We start from the raw sequence: 27,575 nt of genomic DNA, 5'->3' as shown, positions 1-27,575 counted from the left end.
CTTCTGCTGGGAGCGTATTGCCTCTCCTCCTTGCTTAGTTGATTTCTACTCACATTGAAACCCTTGACTTGTGCATGGCTTCCCCGAGGGCTGTCTCTGACCTCCGTGTCCACACCAAAGCCCCCTGTATACCCTGTCCTGTGAACGTGTACCCTTTTGGGAACAGCAGCCACAGTTGTCAGTTTCATCTGTCTGTGTGATTTGGTGGGGGTTTTGTCCACCATTAGCCCCTCTGCCCCCTTCCTCCATACCTGGTGGGGAAATGAGCTCCCCGGCCCCACTCTGACCATGCTGTTCCTGCCACAGAGACTAGTGTGTAGATCCCCAAGGACCCCAATGAAGCCCAGGGATTGGGTCGTCCTGCCTGGAGCCTGCCATTTGTCCAGCTTCATCCTTCACTGAGATATTCTCTGCCCTGTGCAGATCTAACTGCTCGCCCTCCCTGAGCAGACTGCCTGCCTCTCTGCCTAGATGCTGTGTGACCCAGTTAGCGGACCTCCCTGTCCCCCTTGCGGAGTGCTGGCACCAACATCCCTATCTCTCAGGAGTCCTTCCAAGTGCCTTCCCCTCCCTGGTCTCCCCAGCCTTCCGGCCTGGAAGTACTGTATTTCTCCTCTGTATTCCCTCTGTGCTCTGTGTCTGTGCCCCTCGGGCGCTTAGCACAACCGGCCCTCCTGGAATACTTCTCCCACAGATCTACCTTGTGTCCTTTGTTCTCCGAGGGCAGCAGCCAGGCCTGATCTACCTCACTCTTCCCTGCAACAGAACCCAGTTGGCTGGGGTGCACAGAACGGACTCAAGCTGATGCTGCTGTGCGTGTGCGCTCCCCGGAGCGGAAAATGTAACAGCAGAGCCTTCTCTGGTGTCCAGAAGATCCCCCTGTTAAGCAAAAGATATAAAATCTCAGCCAGGATCCGGGATTAGATGGGTCATCCTGCCCTTCAGGAACAAGCCCTGCGACCCACTGTGGTGGTGTTTTGTTTTATGGAGTATATTCTGAAACCTTTAGTAATCTCAGAAAATACCCCAGTTGTGTGTGAAAGAGTCAGCTGAGAGTAAGCGAGAAGAATCAGATTCATTTACGGATGTGAAGAGGTCTTTTCACATTGTTTTTTCTTATTAAAGGCATTAAATACACACATATTATTGTATAGCCATCATCACCATCCACGCCCAGAGCTTCCTCATCTTCCCCAACAGGAACTCTGTCCCCATTAAACAGTAGCTGCCCCTTCTCCCCGCCCCCACCCCCATAACCACCATTCTACTTTCTGTCTCTATGCATTAGACTCCAGGGACCTCATATGGGTGGACTCTTAGTATTTGTCCTTTTGTAACTGCCTAATCACTTGGCATGATGTCTTCAAGGTCCATCAATGAGTAGCATGTATTAGCATTTCCCTTGTTTTTTTTTTTTTAAAGGCTGAGTGTTGGTCCATTGTGTGTTTGTATTACTGCATTGACTTGTTTTTCATATTTTCTGTATCCTTGATCCTCTGGCATTGGGGGCCTTGATCCTGGAGAGCCTGCTTCTCCCAGAGTCTGCTAATTCCTAGAGAGAGCAAATGACACTGCTGTGAGCGCACCTTGATGTACAAACCACCAAGCTGGGACCCCCACCCCAACCATCCTCTTCTTCAAACTCTCGCACCAAGCCAAAACTCTCCCTGCCTTAAATCACCCCAGGGCCAGGTGCAGGTTGACTAAGGACCACCCTATAGCCCAGAGCCTGCTTAGATTATTCAGACTATCCAATCCTAAACGTATTCAAGCACCTACCCTCCATTCTCTCCCTCTCGCAAAACCCCAGTCAAGGCTCGGGGCCACACTTTCCCCTTTCTTCTGTCTTCTGCCTTCTGACCAATGCTGGTGCTTCCCTGCATGGTCCTGTCTGGAGTTTCATGCCTCCTGTTTCTAAGCACCTGTGTGTATAAACTTCCCTTATGACAATCATTTCTTTCTTTTTTTTAAAAACAAAAAACTCTCTTTTTTTAATGGAAGTACAGTCAGTTATGATGTGTCAATTTCTGGTATACAGCACAGTGTCCCAGTCATGCATATATATACATGTTCATTTTCATATTCTTTTTCATTAAATGTTATTACAAGATATTGAATATAGTTCTCTGTGCTATACAGAAAAAAATTGCATTTTTAAAATCTATTTTTATATATAGTGGTTAACATTTGCAAATCTCAAACTCCCAAATTTATCCCTTCTCACCCCCTTTCCCCTGGTAGCCATAAGATTACTTACTATGTCTGTGAGTCTGTTTTGTAGATGAGTTCATTAATGTCCTCTTTTTTCTTTTTTTTTTTAGATTCCACATAAGAATGATATCATATGGTAGTTTTGTTTCTCTTTCTGACTTACTTCACTTAGAATGATGATCTCCAGTTCCATCCGTGTTGCTGCAAAATGGCATTACTTTATTCTTTTTTGTGGCTGAGTAGTATTCCATTGTATAAATACACACAGCTTCTTTATCCAGCCCTCTGTCCATGGACATTTAGGTTGCTTCCAATGACAATCATTTCTGAGTCTGTGTCTTACCATATCTGATTAAAACAAATCTTGGGTACGGTTTCATAAAATCACATTTTTATTTCTCCATGAATCTGTCAATGGACATTTGGGCTGTTTCTACCTTCTGGCTGTGTTGTTGTTTTTCTAATAAAATATTTCAAGCATGCGAAAGGAAGTAGCAAGAATCATATAAAGAACATCCATGTACAGCCACCCGACCTGAGACACCATGCGTTATGACATGTGTCCCGACCTGCTGTCCTACTGGGTGTTTCTCTCTCCTCCGTTAGTATTTTCCATCCCAGCAGCGTTGTAGTTTCTCCACAGGCACGTCCTCATAAATGGTATATGGTATAGTCTTGTATGTTTTTTGAATTTTCTAGAAATAACATTACACAGTATATTCAGCATCGAGCCTTTTCCGCTCAGCATGATGCGTTTGAGGTTTACCCATGCTGAGGGACACTGCTGTGGTTCATTCATCTTACCTGGCCATTCGGTATCCTGTTTGAATTTACCTTAACTTCCATATTACTGTCCAATTGATGGCCATTCCAGATGTTTCCAAGTGTTTTACTAAAACTTGAACATCCTTGTCTGTGTGTGTGTCCTTCTCTAGGGGACAGACCCAGATGGGACCTGGAGGACAGGGCTATGTGCATCTTCATTTTATCAGGTATGGCCAAGCTCTTCTCCAGACTGAGATACCAGTTTGCACCCTGAGCAGCAAATATAAGCATTCTTGTTGCGACAGAGAAGCAGACCCCCAGCCCTCAAATTTGGGCCTGCACCAGACACCCTGTTGGCCACAGCTGACCTCTCGGAAATGGGCATCTTCTGAGGCTGGTTTTGGTGTCAGTGGGAGAGCGGTTTCCCAAAGCTCCTGTCAGCCAGGGAGGCATCTCTTGGCCAGGATGTTTCTGGAGGGAACCCCTTGTTTCTGCTGCAGGAACCCCCTGTTCTGTATAAAGGCAGCAGAAGGAGCCTGGCTGACAGCAAATTTGCCTGCCTGTGAGAGCATCCCCAAGGCCCGTGCAGTGCCCAGGCTGTCCTGTCTGTGGGTGTGCACGCCGGCCCCTACCTGCCCCTGGGAGCCAGGCTTGGATCAGCTGCGCCCCAGGTGGGCTGCAACCTGGGGTTTGTGCCCTGCCCATCCCGGGTGAGAATGGCTGTCAGTTTGCTGGCGGGCAGCATAGCAGCTTTACAGGCATCAAACAAAAAACGACTTGTTTAAGAACATGCTTGATGTGAAGAGTCTGCTTGTGTGGTCTGACAATGCCAAGTGTTTTACAAAGAGGAGGCAAATTTCTTTGAAATTAGGATATTCAGAGTAATGACTCAACTCAGGCCTTTCGATATTGCTTTAAGAACTCTATTTTGCCCATAAAATCATGGCTCTGCTGTTTGCGCTGTTCTGTTGACATGTATTCCAATTTTCTAAGAGCAGCCTCTTCCACTTTACCTTCTGTAATTCAAAATCAGAATCTTTACGTCCTTGGGAAAATTGTTTTTGTAATGTTCTAAAGTGAAAATACTTGCAAATGTCTACTTTTTAGAAGTAGTGTAAATTTTAAATTCAGGACTAAAGTAACCTTTTATGTGCAATCTCGTCTGTACTGTAAATCACAAAGTGTTTTATTCGCTATTCTTTGAGCAGGTCTCGGTTGCCTTGTGTTTTCATGAGACTGGAATTGCTGGTTTGATGGACTTGAAAGCTGTTCTCTGTGCTGTCTGTGCTAGAAGCATCTGCTTGCAGAGCTGGTCCTCCCCCCGGCCTTCCCAGCTGTGGGCACGAAGGGTGCTTGGGAGTGGCTGGTGTCACAGGCCTTCTAAAACCTGTGATGGGCTCTGGCTCACCCTTCTTCGGGGTCTCAGCCCACTGCAGAGTCTCTCTATGTGCACCCTCAGTATTCCTCGGCTGCCCATGGGGGTCTCGCCCAGGCAGCTACCACTGGCTTCTGCTGGGCCACAACACCACTTAACACACCAGCGCCTGCCTCCGCTGGGCCAAGCTTTTGCCCTCCCAGCGCTCCAGGCAGCAGGTGGGGGAAAAGGCCCCTCTTCCCGGTCTGCAGAAAGGACTAGGCCGTGTCCTCCAGCGTTCTGTGCCCAGAAGATTTCAAGAACAGTTGTTTCAAGTTTTCCCTCTAGGACCCAGTTGTGCCAGGCTGGGCAGGGGACCAGGCTGAGCAGTAGACACCCGGCCCTGACCTTGGGCTCCATCCTGTGGGGCACTCCACTGGTTAAAGGGTCAGCCCCTCCTTTCTGCTTCTACTCTCTGTTCCTCAAGGAAACAGGCCTCTGAGGCCGTGTCTCCATTTGCCAGGAACATCTCCATCCCAGCCTGAATTCACTGTACTTGGAATACAAAGTCTCCTCAAGGCTGGCAATGCCTACGGCCTGGTTAACTATGATCCTGAATGTTGCGTATCTCAGAGCATCATTCTGATGCTGTTTCCCGCTGGGTGCAGGTGAGCACAGGCTGTGCTGTGGGGACACCTTCAGAGGGCCCACGATGAACGTAGGAGAAGTTGGGGACATCAGCACTGACCACCCCCAAACTTCCTCAGGCCTTACTTCATCAACTGGGAGTGACCTCTTAGTTGACCTTTAAGGACTCTTAAAGATCTTTAAAAACTACTTGGGAATAGAATCAAAAGTTTCTTTCTTTATTATTATTTTTAAAACAGTGGTTAATGTGCAGATTTGACAGACAACTGAGATTCCTCTCTCTTCCGTGACCTCATTTGACATGTTCATTCATTTTCTGCCTTTGTTTTTTGTTAATAAATGCATTTACGGTTCTGAAGTTTCCTCCAAGAACTACTTTAGTTGCATCCCACACATTTTAATAGTATTCATTACTATTCAGTTCTATTTATTTTTAGATTTCCATTATGATTTCTCAGTTGACTCAAGAATGATGTAGAGGCATAGAGTTAAATTTTTTTTACTTCTTTTGGTTGGGAGATAGACAATGCATTCAAAAGTTTCAAAATGCAAAAAGCCTAAAAGGTCTGCATGGAAAATTACACCTTCTACCCCGGTCCCCCAGCCAGACGCCCATAGGCAACTAATATTAGTTATTAACTGAGTTTATGTCTCAGATATAGTTCATTACAACAAATAACAGAAATACAGAATATCATACGAGAATATTATGAAAAACTATATGGAACCAAAATGGATAACCTAGAGGAGATGGACAAGTTTCTGGAAACATACAGTCCACCAAGACTGAATCAAGAAGAGACTGATCACTTGAACAAACCAATAACTAGAAATGAAATCAAATTAGCAATGAAAAACTTCCCTACAAATAAAAGTCCAGGACTGACAACTTCACCGGGGAATTCTGTCAAACATACAAAGAAGAACTCATACCAGTTCTTCTCAAACTCTTCCAGAAGATTGAAAAGGAGGGAATACTCCCAAACTCATTCTATGAAGCCACCATCACCCTGATACCAAAACCAGGCAAAGACACCACCAAAAAAGAGAATTACAGACCAATATCACTGTTGAACATAGATGCAAAAATCCTTAGCAAAGTATTAGCAAATAGAATCCATCAGCACATAAAAAAGATTATACATCATGACCAAGTGGGTTTCATCCCAGGGACACAAGGGTGGTTCAACATACAAAAATCAATCAATGTAATACATCACATCACATCAACAAGAGAAAGGACAAAAACCACATGATCATCTCAATAGATGCAGAAAAAGCATTTGATAAAATTCAACACCCATTTATGATAAAAACTCTCACCAAAGTGGGTATAGAGGGAACATATCTCAACATAATAAAAGCTATATATGACAAACCTACAGCCAGGATAGTACTCAATGGTGAAAAACTCAAAAGCTTCCCACTAAAATCTGGGACAAGACAAGGCTGCTCACTATCACCACTCCTATTCAACATAGTCTTGGAAGTCCTAGCCACAGCAATCAGGCAAGAGAGAGAAATAAAAGGCTTCCAAATTGGAAAAGAAGAGGTAAAAGTGTCACTCTGTGCAGATGACATGATACTATATATAGAAAACCCTAAAAGGTCCACACAAAAACTACTAGAAATAATCAAAGAATTCAGCAAGGTAGCAGGTTACAAGATTAACGCTGAAACATCAGTCACGTTTCTTTACACTAATGATGAATCAACAGAAAAAGAAAGTAAAGAAACAATCCCCTTTAAAATAGCACCCAGAGTAATAAAATACCTAGGAATAAATCTAACCAAGGCGGTGAAAGACTTATTCACTGAAAACTATAAAACACTGATGAAGGAAATTAAAGAAGACTTAAAAAAATGGAAAGATATCCCATGCTCCTGGATTGGAAGAATCAATATTGTTAAAATGATCATACTGCCCATTGCAATCTACAGATTTAATGCAATCCCTATCAAATTACCCAGGACATATTTCACAGAACTAGAACAAATCATAATAAAATTTATATGGAACCACAGAAGACCTAGAATTGCCACAACATTGCTGAAGAAAAAGAAAGAGGCTGGAGGAATAACTCTCCTAGACTTCAGACGATACTATAGAGCTACAGTAATCAAAACAGCATGGTATTGGTACAAAAACAGACATATGGACCAATGGAACAGAATAGAGAGCCCAGAAATGAACCCACAAACTTTTGGTCAACTAATCTTTGACAAAGGAGGCAAGAATATACAATGGAATAAAGACAGTCTCTTCAGCAAGTGGTGTTGGGAAACCTGGACAGCAGCATGTAAAGCAATGAAGATAGAACACTCTCTTACACCATACACAAAAATCAACTCAAAATGGATCAAAGATTTAAACATAAGACAAGATACAATAAACCTCCTAGAAGAAAATATAGGCAAAACATTGTCTGACATACATCTCAAAAATGTTCTCCTAGGACAGTCTACCCAAGCAATAGAAATAAAAGCAAGAATAAACAAATGGGACCTAATGAAACTTACAAGCTTCTGCACAGCAAAGGAAACCATAAGTAAAACAAAACGACAACCTACGGAATGGGAGAAAAATTTTGCAAATGAAACCGACGAAGGCTTGATCTCCAGAATATATAAGCAGCTCATATGACTTAATAAGAAAAAAACAAACAACCCAATCCAAAAATGGGCAAAAGAACTAAACTAGGAATTCTACAAGGAAGACATACAAATAATCAATAGGCACATGAAAAAATGCTCAATATCACTAATTATCAGAGAAATGCAAATCAAAATTACAATGAGGTATCATCTCACACCAGTCAGAATGGCCATCATTCAAAAGTCCACAAATGACAAATGCTGGAGAGGCTGTGGAGAAAATGGAACCCTCCTACACTGCTGGTGGGAATGCCGTTTGGTGCAGCCACTGTGGAAAACAGTATGAAGATTCCTCAAAAGACTAGGAATAAACTTACCATAAGACCCAGGAATCCTGCTCCTGGGCATATATCCAGAAAGAATCCTACTTCAGAATGACACTTGCACCCCAATGTTCATAGCAGCACTATTTCCAATAGCCAAGACATGGAAACAGCCTAAATGTCCATCAACAGATGACTGGATAAAGAAGAGGTGGTATATTTATACAATGGAATGCTGTTCAGCCATAAAAACCGACAACATAACGCCGTTTGCAGCAACATGGATGTTCCTGGAGAATGTCATTCTAAGTGAAGTAAGCCAGAAAGAGAAAGAAAAATACCACATGAGATCACTCATATGTGGAATCTTAAAAACAAACAAATAAACAAACAGAAATACAAAACAGAAACAGACTCATAGACACAGAATACAAACTTGTGGTTGCCAAGGGGGTGGGGGGTGGGAAGGGACAGACTGGGATTTCAAAATGTAGAATAGATAGACAAAATTATACTGAATAGCACAGGGAAATATATGCAAGATCTTGTGGTAGCTCACAGGGAAAAAAAATGTGACAGTGAAGATATGCATGTTCATGTATAACTGAAAAATTGTGCTCTACACTGGAATTTGACACAATATTGTAAAATGACTATAACTCAATAAAAATGTTAAAAAAAGATATAGTTCAAAATGTGTATAGATGAGCATATATTATGTGTATATGTAAATATGCATATATTCCTTTCCCTCTTCTTAGACAAATCCTATACCTTCAGTTCTGAAATGTGTTTTCGTTTGTCCTTAACAATTTATTTCTGAGATTATTCTAAGTCAATATGTAAAGAGCTTCTTCATTGTTTTTACAGCTGTGTTATATTCCATCAGTTAAACATACCATTTTCTAAATACCCAATTTAGTTCTCTATTGATGTCCATTTATGTTGTCTACAGTTTTTCAAATTTATAAACAATGTTACCATAAAAAGGTTTTTTTGGCCAGTTCATAGTGGGCAGGCATATCACTAGAAATGGAATTGCTAGGTCAAATGTGTGTGTGTTTGAATTTCGTCGAATGTCTTTCATTGAGGCTGTTCCAATTTATACATCCGGCAGCATAGCATGAGGCTCTGTTCACCCCTCAGCTTTCCCAACTATATCCTATCAAATTTTGGTTCTCTGTTGATCTATTAGTGAATAATGGTATATTTTAGCTTTAATTTAAATATCTCATTATGAGTGAAATAGAGCATCTTTTATATGTTCTAACGTCATTTATACAGATCTTGGTTTCTCAATGCTATTCTCCAATAAAAGGAATTAGGACTCTTTGGAGAAATGGCTGATTCCCGGGGACAGGGAAAATGCAAGATAAGCCTGAAGCATCTTGTAGTGTCAGAATTAAAGAAGTGCTGAAAAAAAACCCCACAAACCAAAACAACCTACAATAAATGGTCACTGGAGCCAGTTAAAAAAGCTCCCAGTGGCCAAATCTGGAACAATTTGGCAGCAAAATGAATGCAGTATTAGACTATCTTTGCAACTTTTCTGTACATCTGAAATCATTCCCAGATAAAAAGTTTATTTTAAAAAAGTTATTGTATTTCTTTTTTTATGAATAGTTCAGTTATCTCCCCTTGCCAATTTTTTCTTTCGTTGCTTGCTAATTTTTCTTATTTATTTGTAGAACTGCCTTATATATTAGAATTTGACTATGATGTGAAATATATATATTCTCCCCACTTTGATGTTGTCTTTTAATTTTACTTAGTCATTTTTTCCCCACTCAGAAATGTTTGAATTTATATAGTCAAATTCCCCCCCCCCCCCCGCGTGGGTGTATTTCATGGATTTTAAGTTTGTGTTCTAGTTGGAAGTTCTTCCCCTCTCCAACATTATAAAGTCATTCTCTCATGGTTTACCCAAGTGCTTTTACTTAAGCAATGTGTTTTTTACATTTCCAACATTATAAGATACAATCTTTTAATTTCTGAAACCACATCAGTTAGAGCAGTCAGGAGACAGAAACCACTCCAGTTATTTGAACAGAGAGGATTTACTCTAAGGGATTCTTAACTAGGGATACAGTTGTTAACTTGATAACAGAAAACCTAAAGAGAGAACGCTAAGGTATTGGGGGCTGGCAACTACAAGAAGCAGCTACCACCCCCAGGGCTGAAGGAACAAAGAGAAGAGGCTGAAATTATTGAAGCTTTGAAACTCAGAGGAAGTCTTCCTCTAGGCCTGGGACCACCCCTCTGAGGGGCACCTCTGTAAGAGACACCAGTGTCTCTGAGGGGCAGACCAAGGGCGTGATGAAGTTGGTTTGCAAGTGTTGGAAAAACTGTGTTGACCTAACACAGTCAAACAGCCAGTTACTTTACCAGCAAAATGGGTTTATTCAGGAACAGCAAAGAATTGCAACTCAGGACATGCAATCTATGGCCAATCATAGGCAAGGCCAAGAACAAAGGGCAGGAGTATTCTTTTATAGAGGAGAAGGGGAAGCTGGGAGAAGCTGTTATAAATAAAGAGTCCATTGGAGGAAACTGCAAGCTCAAAGTGTAGTGACTTCTCATTGGCTGAGTTGTGACAGTGTCTCATTGGTTGGGCTGTTGCCCGGCAGGGAGAAATTCTTCCTTTCTCCTGCTGGGTAGTAAGTAGTAGCTTTCTTCCCGTTAGAGATGCAAGGTTCCTCTCTTTCTGTTGGGTCTATATTTGAGGTCTGGTAGTAGGGCAGGAGAGGTCCCGCTTCTGGCCTCCTGTCTATTGTAAATGAGGTTACTGTTTATTAATTTTCACAACTGCAAATGGGATCCCACCACTGCTGTGAGCAGGAACTGCTGTTGCTGGACTGAAAAAGCTTTGCTGGGATAAAGCTCACCAGAACAGGAAGCAGATAGGAAGCGGTTAGCCCCTCTTCTTCTGCTAGCTTTGCAGTCTCTCTCTCTAGTGCCCTCTATTGGCAGAACGAAACAGGGACCCTATTGACAAAGCAGAAGTATTTGCAGAATTCCAGCCCTGGGAACACAAAGCCAAATAGAGGAGGGTGGTATGGAGCAGAGACAACAATTTAATACCTGACCTGTTTGGCTTCAGTAACTTTTGCACACTTCAGTCCATTTTCTTCCATCTTATGCTGGGTCAGCAAATTACAGTGTCTACATAAAATTGCCGTAGCTTTAATTTGTTTTTTAATCTTTCAAAATAAACAGTATCATTACTATTTTAACCAGTCTGTATTGGTGTGGGCTTGCCCGCATTACATGTTTACCAATTCATTTGGCCACTGTTTCTCCTTCCATCTCAGACTTTTTCTCATGGGATTGTTTTTCTTCCTGAATCACATCCTTTAGAACCTCCTTTGGTTGGCATCTATTGATGGCAAACTCTCTGTTTTTATTTGTTGGTAATATCTTTAGTTCACAAAAATGGCACTTTGAAAACATTATTACACCACCTTCTGGCTTCCATGATTGCTGGTGAAAATTCTGTTTTCAGCCTAGTTGTCATTCTTTTCCTGATAATCTATCTTTTCAGACAACTTGGTATATAAGTGGAAAGACAATAAGGTATATGAAAAAGGAATTGATTTGGAAAGAAACACATGGCAGTCAAACTCTTGTCCCATCTGTGAGACCTTAGGCAAATTTCTTAACCTCTGAGTCCCTCAACTTCGTGTGAGGAAGGAATGTGTTCTCTGCATGATGGTTGTGGAGATCAGAGAAGCCACACGCCTTGCCTGGACACTCCACTGACATGGGAATGGTTATTCCCATGAATCCCAACTCTTTTCACATTTTTATGACACTTAAAGGTTAAATATGAGACTGTCAACAACGATGCTTAGTGTTTATTTCAAAATGTCAAAACATAATTCTGACTATGGCTCATTTATTATTTCCTGTTATATAGACTTTTCTTTTCAATTAACTTAATAAGGAAAACTACAAGCCTCTGCTAATTAACTTCTCAGCACAAACTACAGGAGCTCAAACTCAGAAAATTATTATGTCAAAATGGGACAGAAGAAGAAAGGGAGTTTTAGGTCGTCCTTTGGGCAAGAGACTGGCTATTGCCCTGTTTCTATCCACAGGGTACTGAGCTGATCCTGTTCCTGTACACAGCTGTGGTCAGAACAAGGAAACCAATGATTCTTGGGCCTGACAGCTTTTTGTACCATTTTTGTAAATCACAAATTTGGATTGAGAAGTTTTCCTAAAATTGTGATCATATTTGTATGTACATTGGACATCTTGACATTTAAATCAGGCAGCTTCCCTTTGAATTAAAAGTAGAATATTCATTTGGGAAATTATTTACCTTCAGCAGAGTCTGCTGTTTGCTCATCTGGGCCTTTTAACAGCCCAGCTATCCACTGACTCATCTGTGCTCCTCTGCCAAGAACACCCTTCTCACCCTCACCCCCGCCACTCAAAAGTTGTGCTTATTTCAAAATCACACCTTTCTCTTCTATTTTAATGGATTGAAGTTGTGCAAGGACAAAAGACAAGAATACACTGAGAAATAAATTGTGTGAGAGGATTAAGGAGTCCTAAGCTATTAACCTATGAAGGTTAGTAAGCAGAATGTCTCCCTGTCCCTTACGAGCTTGGATGCTAAGGGACAGTGTTCTTGATTGGAAAAGAAACCATCACTTCCCACCTAGTTACTCAACAAGGAGACAATTTATTTCTTTGCCTGAACCTTGTTGGTACAATAGGACACTATATGCAGATGGTAATTTTTTCTGAGTCCTCTTCTCTTTCTGTTCTCAGACAATCTTTGTGGAGGATGTCAAACTGCCCGCTCCAGGGGTATAAGGGGCTCAACCTTCCACTGAGTTACTTAGACAGTGGTTGGATCACTGGAGTAGGAATGACCTAAAAGATTGTTTTATGATAAACTAGTGGACATTCAAATCATGTGTGCTCTAGGACCTCCAGGTACATTTTCTGAGTTTGTGATGATTAAGATTGAAAATCGCTCTGGCTATATCTGGATAGGTAGCTGGAGAAAGAAAGAGAAATCCAGTGGGACAATATAGATCACCATGTTTTGCGTGTCTGTCTCTAACCCGAGGGTCTGCACCACAGGGGCCGACACTGCAAAGCGGGTAGCTTGGGTTGGGGCCATTATCCCACCAACTCTTCCAAATCCTTCCCTCCCACCTTCTGGGGTTCTGTGCTCCATTTCCTGCTCTGTGTCCTGAGAACCCCAGTCACCCTGAGGCAACTCATGTCTCCCTGTCTCATTCCTTAATGTTCCTACTGTATCAACTGTCCCTGATCAAAGATTTTTCCTCAACCCCAATCAAGTCCCATCCTAGTGGTCTCTGTATTCAGACAGGCTGTGGGGAAGAATTTAAGTATGAAACAGCCCAAAGGATTGACCCTTAAAGACCCTTTACATTTTTCAAGAGAAACTTATAAACTCAAAGGAATCTCTAGGTACAGAAATATTTTTAATGCTGGCGTGTCTAAAATGGCTTGATTCAACTAACTGGACATCTTTGACTATTCTCATCTCAACCTCAAGTTGGTCATTGTATTTTTAAAAAATTCCTTCACTCAACTTCTTCAGAGAATCTCTCTGGTATTTACCTCCTAACCCCTGACCTTTATCTGACCTGTGACACAGACTTTGGCTCTGAGTCAGCCTTGCTCTCAGCACACTCTCTGGGCCACTCTGAACATATTTTTTTTTCTTTAAAAAGATAAGGAAATAAAAGACTGTATTGCTCCAGGTCTCAGACGTCAGTTCTGCTCTGTCTCTGTCACCTGTACTCAAGTGTCCACTTTTCCCGTCCGTTCAGGCCCTGGAAAGGGAATAGGTTGAATCCAAGAGGTGACAACTTGGACTGTCCGAAGTCCAAAGAAGGGGTCATTGGAACCTACAATCATAGCCAGTTGGTCAGGAGCACAGGTGACAACTGAGGTGGGGAAGGGGGAGAGTCTCATGGGACTGAGCCCTTAACCTGTGGGATCTGACCCTGTTACCACCTGCTACTCTGGGTAGATAGTGTTGGGACTGAGTTGAGTGGTGACACCCAGCTAGTGTCTGGAGAATTACTTGGTGATGTGGAGGGAACCCCACACAAAACACACACACACTTGAATTGGGTTCAGAACCCCATTACACATGGTCTATTCTGGAAAATGTCCCACGTGTTCTTGAGAAGAATGTGTATGCTGTTGTTGGCAGGGGGAATGCTCTGTATATGAACATTAGGTCTAGTTGGCTCATTGTGTTAAGTCCTCTATTTCCTCACTTCTCTTCTATCTGGTTGTTCTATCCATTATCGAGAGTGAGATATTGAAGTCTTCAACTATTATCATAGAACTATTATCATAGAATTCAGCCTTCAGTTCTATTAGTTTATGTTCACACATTTGTTGGTCTGGTATTAGGTGTGTGAGAATTCATTCTTGTAGGGGTTGGGATCATATTAGCATGGGATGAAAAACCACTGTGATGGGGCGCATGTCTACTGTGCCCTTCCAGCCACCAAATATAGTCTACTGGATTTGTGTTTTATCTTTATTTATTGTTTCCCACTTATAAACATTTCGTTTTGTTTTCTTCTAGATTTCTGGGGTTTGTTCTTTCCTCTTCAATACACGTGCAATATATTTTCATGTGTGGTGTGAGGTATGAGCCAACTTTCCTCCCCGTATTGCAACCACTTGTCCTGGAACTATTGCTAAAGACACTCCTATTCATGTCCATTGAACGTGATGCACCCATTATTTCTGGTAGGCTATTCCGTTCATTGACCTGTGGTTCATTCATGTAAAGAATTGGTATGACTGTCTTTGGTGGCAAGTGGAAAACCCCAACAGCTATGCCTTAGACAGATGAGGGTTTCTCTTTCGTGTGTAACTAAATTCAGAATGGACAGTTTCTGGCATTGGTTGGTTACCTAACAAGGCCATCAGGGACCAAGTTCTTGCATCCACCATCTTAACCATGTCTGTCACCTTCCAGTTACAAGGCAGTCACCATAGCACCAGCTCTCATTTCTTCTTTCTGAACAGAAAGAATCCATAGGGGAAGGGGGATGCCAGCAGCATCAGGAAGCACAAGGGTCCCCAGAACCCCTAACAAAGGTCTGCTGTGTCTCACTGGTCAGTGCTGAGCCATGTCCTCCTTTCTCAAGGGATGGACAAGGGATTGCAAGGGATGCTGAGAAAGCAGTAACTGTCCTAAATGACTTAGAGTAACCACGATTGCCTTGGGCTGAGTATGAAAGTGGGAGCTTGAGTTGCCATACAGACCAGCTTCTGCGTTTATTTAGGAGAATACTATCAGGAGCACTCGTGCAGAGAAAATACAGACAGACAGATGGTCAAACTCCCGGATGAAGGTAAGTGTTTTTACGCAGCCGGGTAGGGTGGGGTGGGGGTGTGTCCAACCTTCCCCAGCGGGATTGGGTGATCTGTTTAAGCCACGCCCCCACTGAGAGAAGGTAGAGGGCGCTGCGGTTGCCTAGGAGAGGCCAGATGGGCAGGGCAGAGTACTGGGGTCGGGGAGAGAAGGACAGTCCTCACCCATTGATGCAGACCCTCTGCTTCTGTTACCCTGGTGTATGGATGAGTTTTTTAGTTCTGCTGGAACAAATTGCCCCAAATTTAGTAGCTTAAAAGCAGCACAAATGTATTGTCTCACATTTCTGGAGGTCAGAAGTCTAAAATGGGTCTCATTAGGTTAAAATCAAGGTGCTGATAGGGCTGGTTCCTCCTGGAGGCTCCCAGGGAGAATCTGTTCCTAACCTCTTCTAGCTTCTAGAAGCTGCCCCACTCCCCACCCCATCTTCAAAGTCAGCAGTGTAGCATCTTCAAATGTCTCTGCTTCTGTCTTCATGTCAGTTGATTACATCAGGCCCACCAGGATAATCTCCCCATCTCAAGGTCCTTAATTTAGTCATATCTGCAAAGTCTCTGGCCCATAAGGTATCATTTACAGGTTCTGGAGATTAGGACCAAGTGCTACTCTTTGTTGTCCCAGGGGACGGGCAGCAGCTGATTCTCCTTGTTGGGGAGGGAGGTTGAAAGGGATCTGGGGGCAGGGCAGAGCTGGAAACTTTCCAGAAAGGCCACAGCTCACTGAGCCCGAGGCATGGCTGTCAGCTCAGCTCTGCTGTGAACTGGGTCTGGAGGGTCCTTCCTCAGCCTGGTTCCTGTTGTTAGGCCTCTCCCCTCCATGCTACTCCACCTGGCTCCCCTCCCTCCCAACTGCCTCTTGGCGGGTCTCGGGCCTCCATCTGGCCCAAGCATTGTGGCCAGAGTAAGCTTTCCAAGGAGGAAATCTGAGCAATCGTTCATCTTAAATCCTGCAACAACTCTGGGCTACCATTTAGGAGGAAGCCCCACAGCCCCAGCCGCTTGCGCTCACTTCATCTCCCAGGATGTGGAGAGAATTGCATTTCCCCCGTTGTTCTAGGTTGATTCTCGCCTCTTCGCCTTTGCAGGTGTGGTTCCTTCTGCCTGACACTTTTCCTCCCATCCCTCACTTGCCAACTCTTCTTCATCCCTCAGGACCCAGTTTGGCTGTCACCTCCTGAAGAGACTTCAGGATCAGCCAGGATCCTGTGGATGCAATAGAAATGGATTCAGGCCGGTCCACATGAATAGGGGAGGAGTGGTCTCCAAGAAGCTGACGTTAGCACAAGGGGAAAGGGCACTGGATGCTTTGGGACACTGCCCAAATCGATGCTGCTGTCTCTGACACACAGATGTGGGCCTGGTGACCCTGGGGGCGTGTATGTCAGACCTGGCATTGACCACAGTACGTCCTTTGTGGCTGATTGCTTGCTTGCCTCTGCGCCTGTGAGCTCTTGATGAGGACCTTACCTGGCTCAGTGGGGCCTCTGGGTCAGCATGGTGCCCAACACACAGCCACTTGGAGGTTGTGGATGTGACAGGAGTATGAGGGGCAGTCACAAACTTGGAACTCAGAATCTGGGAGCTGTGGGAGGGCACGGACGCAAGGCAGATAGGGGGTAAACAGGCTGGGAAGCTGAGTCCTTTCTGCTCAGGGCTTTCCTTCTCAAGAATGGGGAGATTGGTGGTGCACACCTTGGAAAAGCTTTTGGCAGTGTCCAGGAAAGCCCAACAGATGCTCACACTCTGCCCAGCAGGTCGACCCTTGGTGCAGACCCAACAGAAATGAGTGTGCATCCTACCAAGACATCACATGAGCCCCAGGGGTGCGGGGGCAGGTAGGTATAGCTCAGTGGTAGAGCACTTGCTTAGTATGCACGAGGTCCCAAGTTCAAGCCCCAATACCTCCACTGAAGAAAAAAAAAAAAAAAAAGGAAAGAAAACAGAGAGCCCCAAACTGGAAACAACCTGAATGTCCTCCTTGGCAGACTAGACAGGTAGTGTGGACTAGTCACAATATGGAAAGAAAGTTCATGTCAGAATTGACTCGTCCTGCACCAGTTGGGTGTTGAACCCTCATCTAGCTGAGAATGATGCACTTGAGAAGGAAATCCCAAATCTGCTTGGGAATGCTTTTAACCCAAGGAAATTTAGAATTGAGTATAGTGACGATGAAATAAATCAAAACTATAGCATTGATATTTTTGTGTTAAGCTCAGAAATCTACTTTGTAGCATTGGCATTTTAAGAACTTAGAAAGTTTAAGCAAATTGGGAGTATTTGAGTGTTAACCTCCGACTTGTGGTTCTAATTTTTTAAAAAATGTTCCCTGTTTTTGTCAATGGAGGTACTGAAGATTAAACCCAGGACCTTATGTGTGTGAGCTCCACCACTGAGCTCTGCCCCCTAGCCGCTGATTCTAATTTTAAACGTGTTCTTGAGGCGCTGGTTTTGACCTGTGACTATAAGTTGAAATCTCACTCAGTTGGTAAACAGTTTTTGAATATTTAAAAATCACTGTAATTATAAGTTTAATATATTTGATTGATAAGGATCACTTAAGGACTTGGGAAGATTCATTAGTCAGATAATTGAAAAACTTAGAAAATGGAATATAATACACTTTGATTGCAGCTTAAAATGTTTAAAGGAGTTTAATTAACTAAGTAGGTAGATGATACAAACATTAATCAAAGTTCATCTTTAAAATGATTGTTAAAATTGGCTGGATCTATTCATAGAATAAGACTTGTAAATTGCATTTAAAAGCTCAGCAAAGAATTAGGCCTTAAAAACCAAAGTATTTCTGAAAAGTCTTTTCTCTGCCCCAAAGCTGCCCTCAGAAATGCCAGAAAAAAAATCCTTGGATTGGGACCAGGAGGAGGCTGGAGGGAGAATGACTCAGCAGCCACCTGTCCAGCCAATGCCCTGGACAAATGGGACAAGAGACCTGGCAGGTGGTGCCCATGGCGGGGGTGATGTGAGCCCTGGACCCAGGCACCTGTCTGTCTTCCTCTTCCCATCCCCAGCTGGGAGGCACTCCCCCAAAGCAGCCACTGGGCTACTGCAGGGACCTGGGGGTCATTGGAGGTCTCAGCCCCTGTGCCTCTCAGCCTCTGTGAGAAATGAGCCTGGGTGTCCCCTGACACCCCCTGGTCTTTGGAGCCCTTTGTCTGCTTGGCATTGCCCTCTGTGGTGCACAGCACAATGCCCCCCAGAGACCCAGTTCCTAATCTCTGGAACCTGCGAGTGTTAGGGCAAAAGAGACTTTGCAGATGTGATTAAATTCAGGGTTTTGTGATTAAGGAAGTTTATCCCAGATTATCCAGGTGGGCCCTGGATGCCACCTCTAGGGTCGCTGTAAGAGAGAAGCAGAGGGAGATTGGATGCAAGGAGGTGGCAGCACGAGCACTGAAGCAGGAGGCTATGCTCCCGAGCGCGAGGAATACAGCTCTGGAAACTGGGAGAAGTGAGGAGACAGATTCTCCCCATGAGCCCCTGGAGGGAGCAAGTCCCTGCTGTCACCTTGCTTTCCACCCAGGGAGACACTAAGCGTGGACCTTTGGACTCCAGACTGTCAGAGAAGAAGTGTGTGATTTTAAGCCACCACCTTGGTGGTCACTGTCACAGCAGCAAGAGGAAGCTGGCACAGCTGCGAGGGGTATGTCCTTGCTCTTGGCTCCCCGGTTGCTACAACTCTGCTCTGGGGCCCCATGGCCCTGCTGACCCTTTGAACCGAGTAGGGGGCCCTGGGGAGATTTCAGTCCATCATCTTCCCTAGTAAGCTGCTGATATCTCACCATTTAGTGGAGAACATCTCAGCATCTGCTCCAGGCATCAGTGCAGGGTTCCCAAACTTGACAATGGCACCATTGTCAGTGGGTGTGGCTAGTGTGATAACGAACTCCCAGCCTCTCTGTAAGTCTGCAGGCAGCACAACCGGGGGTCCTGGCTGTGGGCCTCTTTCTTGCCCACTTGTCCCTAAAGCAGCCCTCCCCTGCCGGCTTCCTTGTGGCGGCGGAGTGGATTGCAAACTGGGCATGAACCATAGTGGTGGCCGTCACCACCTGTCACTACCGGTGGGCATCATACTATGGGGTCCCCTGGGCCACTGTACCCCAGACTGGCACCTCCCACACCTCACCACTTCCACTCCCCTTCCTGTACTCTTGGCAGCTGTGGTCTGGTTCCTGTGACAGCTCAGAGATGCTTGGTGTTAGACTAGGGGTGACAAGCCAGACATTTCACAGCCAACTGCAGAGGCCACACCAATTCATGTCACAGTTAAGCTGAAGTTCACCGGAAATGCAGTAATCCAGAGGTCTCCAGAGGGGAGTTGTCTGCTTCTGCGGGAGGTGCAAGGTAACCTGTTGAGGTAAGGGAAGAAATGTCAGAACTCCCCCACTTGTATTTATTTGTAGCTTATTTCTTTAAAATTCATCTTTGTATTAGCTTTACTATCTTGGACTAGGAGTCTAAGTACATATTTACAACTAAATAAACATGAAATGGTGGGAATCATGCTTTACAATTTTTATTTCATGAAGATGATGAGTAAAGAAAGGTTTTACACCATTAATGTAATCGACAAGAATTTATTGATTACCTACCATGGGCAAAGAACTGTGTGAGATGCTGTGGGAATTTTTTTAAAAGAAGGAGTGGGTATACCTCAGTGGTAGAGTGCCTGCTTAGCATGCACGGGGTCCTGGGTTCAATCCCTAGTACCTCCATTAAAAAAAAAGTTAGAAAAAAAAAGAGAGAGAGAACATAAGGTATGGTCTTTAGCAGAGAGGTTAGAAGTGCTGCTCTGAATGACAGACTGGGGAGAATATCTGTAACTCACATCACAGACAAGGGCTAATTTCCCTAGAATATAAAGAGCATTTACAAATCAATGAGAAAATGACTAACAGCCTAATTGGGGGAGAGGAGGGGAGAGGAAGGGAGGGGGTGGGCAGAGGAGATTCACAGAAATGAATTGCAAATGACTGTTGAACACGTGAAAGATACTCACTCATCATAAGCGGGGCGCGTGTTAAAAGAACACTGAAATACCATATTTCCCCTGTCGTGTTGGCCAAGACCACAAGTGTGAAAACCTGCCACACTGATCGTGAGGGAGGCAGATAATCTATTCCAATAGCAACAGCTTCAGAATTACATACACACACGCCCTCCAAGTTGGCCACTCATCTTCTGGGAGTCTCCTACCAATATACTCGCTTACGGGAAATAAATTGCATACATCCATACAGTGGGATAGTGTTTGAGCTTAAAGAAGAATCAGGAAGCTCTATATGTACTGATGTAGAATGAGTTCCAAGAATTATTGGTAGTGGAATGGGACAGGGGCTACGATTTGTATAAAAAGGAAGAAAAAATATATAATACATACACACATAGACAAATCCGTGGAAGGCTGAGTGCATGCAGAAGAGGCAGAAGCAGAGCCTTTCCTGGGGGGCTGCTACCCAGAACAGGACAGACCCCTGGACAGGTTGGGAGGTGAGCTGGAAAAGGACTCACAGAGCCCTGCTCCAGGTCTCCATGGGGCCACATTAAGCGCTCCAGCCTCAGTTTCCTCATTGGGAACAAACTCTGCCCACCTCTTAAACCCCTGGACTTGCTGGATGCCAGTAGTGTTCACTGTCAGTTACTGGGGGTTTTCCGGCACCAGGTTCTGTGCTCCGGGCTTCATATAGATTACCCCGTGAAAACTTCTCAACAGCCCCGTGAGAGGTTTTTGCATCCCAGTTTCCAGAGGCTAAATGTGAGGCTTAGTAAAAAGGTTAAATCATTGGCCTCATGTCACATGGTGACTAAGCGAGATTCCACCTAGTTCTCTTTCCAAAGCTGAGCCACATTCCTTTTCTTGTGGACAGTAAGACAGCAAACACACATCCGAGCTGATATTTTGAGTGTCCCGTATCACCCCAGCTCACAGTCTTGAACCAACCATGGGGTCCCCCAAAGCATCTGGTTCCTGAGAGGGCTGCAGCCTCACGCACTCTCCTTGTCCCCATGGGTTGATGCCAGCTGACCGTCTATCTTTCCTGTGCCTCAGGAACCAAGTGCATGGCTGATGGGGGCTCTGGGGCAACATGGGCGCAGGTGCTGTGCTGGACAGTGGCAAGGAATGGCTGCCAGCTCTAGGGGAGGGGAGAGGGGCTGCCACACAGCCACAGAGGGGTAAAGCCCCCTAGTTCTCCCGAGTTACCCTAAACCAAGAGGAAGAAAGCCATAGCTACCCCTCAGAGAGGCTTTCCCTCACCACTTGAGTTAGAGGAACTCCCCGCCCACCTCAATCCTCTTCTGCTGTATCATCCTCTGCCCCCCATTCTGTATTTTCATGTTGGCTGTCTCTCTTCCTCTGTTGGAGTGGAGGTTCTGTGAGGCAGGGGTTTAGGAGCATATTCTCAGGCTGTTACACAACAGGTGCCCAGGAAATGTTCATTGAATGAATGAATGGGTATAGAGTTCATTCCAAACATTCTGCCTGCTCCCAAGGGGTGAGGACCATGGGGGGACCTCAGGGCCCTACCCAGGGCACAGATCTGGGGGCTTGTGAGCCCTTGTGGCTCCCTGAGTCTCACACCAGCTGCTTCCCTCCACAGGTGCTTTGCAGTAGAAAATCAGGAGGTGTCAGGTATGCCTGGATTGGAGTTTGTCAGCATGGGGAAGCTGGAGGTGGGCTAATCAGAAAGGGGGGCATCCTATGTGATTGGTCAGGGGAGCAGATTTGGCTTTCTCTGGTTGGTCCTAAATTGGAGTGGAGAAAAATTAGGGCTGCTGGTAGTTACTGATCAGTCCTGGCCATTTGTTGCTGATGCTGCAGAGGCTGCCGGGGCTAGTTTGCTGCAGCTCTCACAGAGCTCTGTATTTATATGCGGTCTGGCCTTGGTCGGTTTGTACATTCAGCCTCTCACGATCCACCGTGCCCCGGGCTGGCCTGGTGCGTGCTCCTCCCTTTCTGTGTGGTTTGTGGTGCTGGGGGGCCCGGAGGCCGTCTCACCCCAGGCAGATTCTCTGCACCGGCCCGCAGGTTTGGCCGCCTCCAGGACCCTGCAGGCAGTGGGAATTGACGTGCGGGCTCTCAGCGCTGCTCCGCACAGCGCACAAGCCGGCAAAGCAGCCGAGGTGTCGCCAGGGCGCTGGACCTGCTCCTGGGCGGAGCCAGCGCGCTCGTCACTGCCTGAGCGCCCAGGTGAGTGCGCAGGGCAGTTGGGGCCGCCTTCGCCCCGAGCATCAACTGCTGTTTCAGGGTCTCAGCCCCTCCCTCCTCTCAGAGGTGGCTAACGAGTAGCAGTTCACGTCTGGTTGTCCTGCTTGATGGAGAAGGATGGCTTGTGATGCCCAGGGGTAGAGCCAGGTTGACGTGTGTTGGGAGCAGAGAGGAGTCTGGGCGTCGCGGGTCTGCTCCGTGCTGGCCGTGGCCACGAAGCGATTGGAGTGGTCTTCGGCGCTCAATGACTTCTTATCCTGGAGTGTTAAGCAGGTCCCAAGCGGGAGCCCAGCTGTTTTATCAAGTCCTCCACAGAGACCCTGAGCGCCTGTGTTCCTCTTGCCCAAAGGCAGCAGGAGGCTGGGTCTGCAGTCGCCAAAGGGCCCCAAGTTAGACAAACCCAGCCCTGAGCTGAGGCCGCCCCACCTCCTCCCGGCTCCCCTCGTCTGGGCCACCGCCCGCGCGCATCTGGCTGCGGCGCCTGTGAAAGCCCCGCCCCTAAAGCCCCCTCTCCTCTGCGCCGGCTGAGCGCCCCACGAGGCGGGCCACGTCCCGCGGGGCAGGCTCATTCTAGGAGGCGTCCCAAGGGCTTAAATCCCTGCCTTCGCGAGTTAAGTAGTTGGTTCCCAGGTCATTTCTCTTTCAGCCCCTTGATGGGCGCACGGGAGAATCTTCTTAACCCTTGATGATGTTTTTATCCCTAAAAACCAAGAGAAAGCTCAGAGCCCTTGGCAGGCAAAGGTATCCAGCAAAAACATCCTACTATTTGTTTTGTTTCCACAGGATGTGTTTTTACAGTTTCCTTCTATTTTATGACAAGTGACATTGGTTTTCCAGTTATGGCCGTTGACAAACACCCCGCAGAAGATAAATTATTTAGAGGTCAGCTGAGTGAAAGAAAAGCATGAATAAATAATAGTACAAGTGAACTGAGGATGCGACAGAAGTCAGGAAGACATAAATAATGGAGGTTTGAAAAAGCAGCGCTCCGAGGCAAGATGATGGTGGCCTGCTGGGTCAGAAGCTCATCATTTTCTTTCCGTGTCTTCTTCTTGGGCTTTTCTGATGCCTTGAGCCTTGCCCTGGGGGATTCGGAAACCTGAAACAAGTATTTCTTTATTAAATATGTACGTGGCTTTTCTGTGTGGCTAGGTTCTAAGTGCTTTGTTAATACTTATATTTACTCTATATATTTATGTTTATATATTTACTTTATATTTATATTTAATATTTACTTTATTGTTCTAAGTGCTTTGCTAATATGATCTCATTTCATCCTTACACACTAGAAGATCAGTACTATTGTCCCCATTTTACAGATGAGGAAACTGAGGCACAGGGAGGTTCACTAACTGCCCACAGGTCAGAGCTGGGGTTTGAACCCAGGTTGGTTGGCTCCAGAGTCTGTGCTGTGAACTCTCATGGGGTCCTGGCTTCCTAGCCCTCATACTCAGCAGCTCAGTGTCTACACAGCAGTTTGGTTCCCAGGTAGCTTTTTCAAAGGCATTTCTGGGCAGAAGGTGCTCTGCAGAATCTCAGGCCTTTAGCCAGGCCTTGCTGTGGCTAGCTGCCTCGGGGCCCCGCAGAGCTGCGTCTTTGCTTACCGCAGAGGGGCACTGGGGCCGCAGCATCAAGGGGACCTGCGTTTTGGGGACTGAGGGAGACATGAAGTCTTTGGGGTGGAAGTTCTCTCTTTAGACTACAGTCACTTCTTGATTGGTGTCCCCTGGTCAGGGAAAGCTGACAGCACTGAGAGTGGCAGTCCTTTTCCTTCCAGGGCAGACTTAGGGGAGTGCCGGTCACTGCAGCATGAAACGGGCACTGGCAGGCTCCCCTCTGGGAGGCGGTGTTGGAGAATGTTCCTCTTTCCCACTGTGGGGACTGGACCAGATGTCCCCTGGCCTGGGGAGCAGTCTGGCCTGAGTCCTGAAGTTCCCAGGAGACACTTTACCTCCGTCGCGCACATCATCTCCCACGTCCTTCCTGGTATGGCCCCCGCCAAGGGCCTTTTCTCCTTCTTGAAATTGCTTCCACTGCCAGACAACACCCAGGACCTGGAGGACAGTGAGTGAGACCCTAGGGGGGAGAAAAGGAGGAGGTCCTTGTGACAAAATCACAGAGTGGGGGAGCTCCCTGGGGGCCACAGAGAGAGCCCTCTGGAGTCCCTGTGGATTGGGAAATCCTGCCCTCAGTCTCTGTACAGCCCCTGGGGGGTCTAGCTCTTTCCCTAGGCTCAGGTCATGGTCTGCCTGGCATTTTAAGCCTTGAGGGGCTACAGTCATGACCCAGGGCACTGTGGGATTGCTAACAGGGGGCCTGGGATCATACATCCATCATGAGACTCACCTGTCCCTGGGTTAACCTCAGAGCCTGGGCTGCAGGCCCCTGACCACAAGTCTGGCCCCTCAGGAATCACATTGGCCTGTATCCATTGTTCCAGAAGCAGGAAGCGGAACCCTTCCAGAAAAGAAGAGAATTGTCAAGTCAGCCAGTGTTTATCCTTCTCCTGGGACCTCACAGAGATCCAGATTTAAGCCTCGCCACCTCCCCGAGATCTTGCCCAGAGATGGCACTTCCCCACCACCCCTGATCCTGTGGCCCCGAGGACAGGCCCTGCTGGGAGAACTTGGCCTAGGGCCCCTTCTCCTGGCTGCCTGTGCCTGGATACTCTGCCTCCCTTTATGTTTCTGCTGAGAGTCTGAGAGGCAGGCCATCTCACGGCCACCTCCCTTGCCACGATTCCAGATGAATCTAACAGCCCACCTCTCCCACTCGCTTCGTCTGTCAGGACCCTCCTTACCCATAGATTGGCCCTGGCCCTTGGCCTTGGGGCTGAGCTGTGATGCGCTGAAAAGAAATCAGGCTGTGGATGAGCAGAAATAGCAAATGAGATGTGAAGCAGAGAGCCAGGGCTGCTTCCTCCGGGCACTGGTGCCACTGCCATCCTCGTCAGCATCACCCAGACAGGATGTGACAAGCCCAGGGCCCCGGGAAGCAGCCTGATGTCTTTACATGAGTGAGGTGGACAGCGAGGGCCTGGTCTCCAGGAGGAGGCGCCAGCGCTTGCTTAAGTGAACCTGGGCCTGAAACCTCCTTCGAGCAAGACTGTGCCCAGGCCTGGCCTGGCAACTCCCACTCACCTTCAGGGCCCCTGGATCCCACAAGGAGGGTCAGCCACCTCCTTTATGATTCCATACCTCTGATCTTTAGCATTTATCACTGCCTTTATGTCTTTGTCAAATACGTGTATGGTGTTCACTTTTACTGCATGCAAGTTGCTGTTCTAAGTGCTTTACCTGTGGCCTCAACACAACCTGTGAGACAGAAACTGTTAATGTAATTCCCATTTTGCAGGGAAGGAAACTGAGGCACAGAGAGATTAAGTCACTTGCCAGTGTCTCTGAGCTGGCAGGGCTGGATTCAGATTGCAGAGCCTCCCTGTTCTTAACCGCTGTGGTATGCTATCTCTATTCTTGTCTGTTCCCCCTGGACTGGAAGCTTTGTGAGTTTGAGTTGTGCCCGAGTTTTCACCTTTACATCCATAGTACAGGTTTCCCCCGCTATGCGAAAGTAGAGCGTTCCTACAAATCTGTGAGATTCTGGGTGTGGTTCCGGGGAAGGAACTTGGCGGTGCCACGCTTGCTGCCGGTGGTGCGGTGCTGCCTCTGTCCGGGCTTGCTGCAAAACAAACAAACAAACAAAAACAGCTCATCACCATTTTCACTTTTTTCCCTAAAAGCGAAAAATCCTCTTCGGATTTCTTTCAGTTAATGAAAGCAGGGGCTAACGTAGGGCTTTATAAAAGTCACGTGGTGTAAAGCTAACTTTTGAAAAGCAGGGATACCTGTAATTGGCATCGTGCTCAGATCTTCAACAAAGGTTTGCCACTGAAATGATAAATGAAGGCCAAGTCACCTATATATTGCAAGAGTCAGGGTGGGAACTTAATGTGTACACCCACCTCTGTTCTTGGAGTTTAGACATTTCACCAAGTGTGTGTCATTTTTTCATTATTCTTACTCAGCAGTCCAAAGCATTCAGCTCAGAGATATTTTCTCCTCTAATTTTTTCCTATTATTTCAACTCCTACATTCAGCGTTTCCTCCAACATCTGTTAGATGTTGAAAACCCTAACTTCCACATCTTGTAACTGTTTGTTCATATTTTTCATCTTTTTGCCCTTCTGCACTATATTCTGGGAAATTCCCTTAGCTCAAACCTCCGGGTCACTGCATCCACTTCCCTGTTCAACTTGTTCACTGATGAATTCAGAATTAGTCAGTCATATTTGCAATTTCCAAGATGCTGAGTATGTTTCCTTTTCAGAGCAGCCTGTTTTTAAAAAACAGATGTCCTCTCACTCCAAAAATATCAACTATAGTTACTTTAATTTTTTTCTTCTGCTTACTTTATTCCCTCACTCACCTCCTGAGTGGGTTCTTCTGTTTGCTGACCTGGTGCCTCTCTTTCAGTGCACTTGAATTCCTTAGCGTTGGTGTATCTCGGTTGTCTATTCATATTTGTAGATGAAGGGGGTCTGGACAAAATCATTGGTTGCTGGAAATCCTTCCTCAAGCCAAGCGGGACTCCCTGCCAGCTAGCCGTGAGTGAAATCTCCGATTGCAAGAGCCCTGGCCATGGTCGCTGTGAGGTGGGGGCCAGCAGTCCAGGCCTGTGGCCAAGTGGAGTCAGCAGATGTGAATTTCTTAGCAAAGGGCTCCGTTCTGATGTGGGGCCCTCACTGTGCTGGGGTACTGCCCTTGCTTTCTGGGTCTAGCACCCCGTTTCAGAGCCCCCTTTACCTGTACTTGAGCCTTTGGCCCTGGGGGAACACTGGAGTCGGTGGCTAAGGGGATGGGGGCTGACATGACTGATGCCCCGTCTGTTAATTACCCACATGCCCTTGGTCTGCTCCTTCCCTCCCCCACAGCCTCCCACCTGGCGCTATTCCACTCCTGCAAAAGTCCCTCCTTTTCCTCCTGTGTGGGGTGCTGGGTCTTTTGGGGTGGTGGGTCTTTCTGGGGGGTTTCCTTGTCTGTCTGCCCCATGATCTTTATATTTTCAGTGTGTT

At 46.1% G+C, this 27,575-nt stretch overlaps 1 long non-coding RNA gene across 4 annotated transcripts in view; it reads left to right on the top strand.

Moving 5' to 3' along the window:
- The window catches only part of LOC123617427 (uncharacterized), a 50,412-nt gene extending 26,772 nt beyond the window's left edge, over positions 1–23,640 (top strand). Inside the window, exons 2-7 of one of the 4 annotated variants that reach the window (XR_012509534.1) lie at positions 15,195–15,263; positions 16,435–18,940; positions 19,456–19,654; positions 21,897–21,928; positions 22,325–22,486; positions 23,288–23,640. This is a non-coding gene — a long non-coding RNA (uncharacterized LOC123617427). Of the gene's footprint in view, positions 1–14,217; positions 14,549–15,194; positions 15,264–16,434; positions 19,655–21,896; positions 21,929–22,324; positions 22,487–23,287 lie in introns of those variants that run through there. The other 3 variants (XR_012509533.1, XR_012509532.1, XR_012509531.1) reach the window with 3 other exon arrangements.
- The last annotated feature ends 3,935 nt before the right edge of the window (positions 23,641–27,575 follow it).

Source organism: Camelus bactrianus, chromosome 10 (assembly GCF_048773025.1).
Source record: "Camelus bactrianus isolate YW-2024 breed Bactrian camel chromosome 10, ASM4877302v1, whole genome shotgun sequence".
In the NCBI taxonomy this organism is placed as follows: domain Eukaryota; kingdom Metazoa; phylum Chordata; class Mammalia; order Artiodactyla; family Camelidae; genus Camelus; species Camelus bactrianus.
This window is presented reverse-complemented; position numbering and strand designations above follow the sequence as displayed.